The sequence below is a fragment of the Aplysia californica genome, unplaced genomic scaffold (genome assembly GCF_000002075.1).
Source record: "Aplysia californica isolate F4 #8 unplaced genomic scaffold, AplCal3.0 scaffold00681, whole genome shotgun sequence".
In the NCBI taxonomy this organism is placed as follows: domain Eukaryota; kingdom Metazoa; phylum Mollusca; class Gastropoda; order Aplysiida; family Aplysiidae; genus Aplysia; species Aplysia californica.
This window is the reverse complement of record NW_004797951.1, coordinates 55,603-57,458: the sequence shown is the minus strand read 5'-3', so window position 1 is coordinate 57,458 and position 1,856 is coordinate 55,603.

The following is a 1,856-nucleotide window of genomic DNA, read 5'->3' as shown; positions in this document are numbered from 1 at the left end:
TCAGACTCACCACATGCACAATACAAACACACTTTCTTGTGTCCATTTTTGCTTACACACTCCGGCTGTGTCTTTAAAAAGTAGTTTGAATTCCCGTCTTTTGCGCAGCATTCCATTGCAGCGCCCGCTCCCCCCCCCCCCCGAAAAAAAATTAATTAAAAAAAAGAGATTAATAAAAAAAAAAATCACGTTTGTTTTCATCTACCTTTCCACTCCGGCTCTGTCATTCTTGATCCACGTTTTGTGTTGCACTTGACAGATCACTTGTGTTTGTGTATGGCCCGTATGGCCCTGCCACCGACCCCAGTCTTTGTTCCCGGGAATAATCATTGCCTTTCTCACCCTGGGTCAGGATATAGGCCACGAACAAACACTCCACCTTTCCCTATCCTGGGCCAGTCGCTTGATGTCACTCCACGTCTTCCCACTTTTCCGTACTTCCATTTCCGTGACTCTTCTCCAGGTTCCACGAGGTCTTCCCCTTGATCTTTTACCCTGTGGGTTCCAATCTAACACTTTCCTTGTTATGAAGCTGCTTGACTTCCTGAGAGTGTGTCCAATCCATCGCCAATGTCTTCTTCCCACCTCATCTCTGGCTGGGCTCTGTCTGGTTCTTCTTAATACTTCCTCGTTGGTGATCCAGTCTGTCCTTTTGATCCTCAGTAGCTTCCTCAGACACTTGTTTAAGAAAACCTGGACCCTCTTTATGCACGTATGGGATACGTTCCACGTCTCACATCCATACAACAGGACTGACTTCACATTTGAGTTGAAAATTCTAAGCTTTGTTCGTAATGAGATATCCCTGGTCCTCCAAATCTTGTTCAAAGAAATAAATGCAGTCTGTGCCTTTCCAATGCGGGACTTTATTTCACCGCCTGTTCCTCCCTCTCTGTCAGTTATACTCCCAAGAAAGCAGAAGGATTCGACGTCTTCTAGTGCATTTCCTTGTACTGTGACCTGCTCCTTTCGTAGTGCATCTGTCCTTAGGATTTTCGACTTTCCGGGGTGGATCCTCAATCCAACAGACTCTGATAGGCTGTTTAAAATGGTTGTCTTTAATTTTGCTTGCATCTGTTCCGGAGTGTGTAACAGAAGCGTCAAGTCATTTGCAAAGTCCAGATCGTCCCGGGAATGATATTGTAGTATATTTATGAGGTACATCTCCGATGTCAGATTTTAGAGCTGATGTACCAGGAGGTTTTGACTAGAGTAGTGCTTCTCAGTTTTGTTTTGATTGAACCCCAGGGATGGGTGGTTGGCGGTTGCTATGGCGTGTCTGCTCCTTCTTTCCCTTCAAACATGTTATATTTTCATCATCTTTTTCAGCTTTCTTATTTTTGTATTTGTTACTCTCAAGTAACACCTCTAATCATCGGCTCTTATATGACCTATGTGTTGCAAGTGCCGTAAAACTCTTAAGACATATCTCTGGTGTATGTGTTTGTCTATTTTTATGCGCGCGCGTGCGTGTGTGTGTGTGTGTGTGCGTGCGTGCGTGCGTGCGTGCGTGCGTGTGTGTGTGCGTGCGCGCGCGTGCGTATGTGTTTTCTGTTTTCCCCGCTGGAACGGTTTAGTGAATGCATAATGTTATGTTTGAAACACGTACCCCAACAAGGTTAAGAACCAGTGAACCAGACTTATCTCCCTGGTCTGTACATATGCCACATGAATGATCTTCGTTCTGGTATGTGGGGTTATCAAGATGTACTGTACTCTAGCCGTGGGCACTGATCAACAACAGGCCTGTGCACCAACGATTTGTTTGATGTTGTATACGATTTTGATCTCGGTGAGGACAGCCCGTGTTTGATGTTTAATACGATTGGAGCTAACAGAGCCTCGTTTGTATTTGA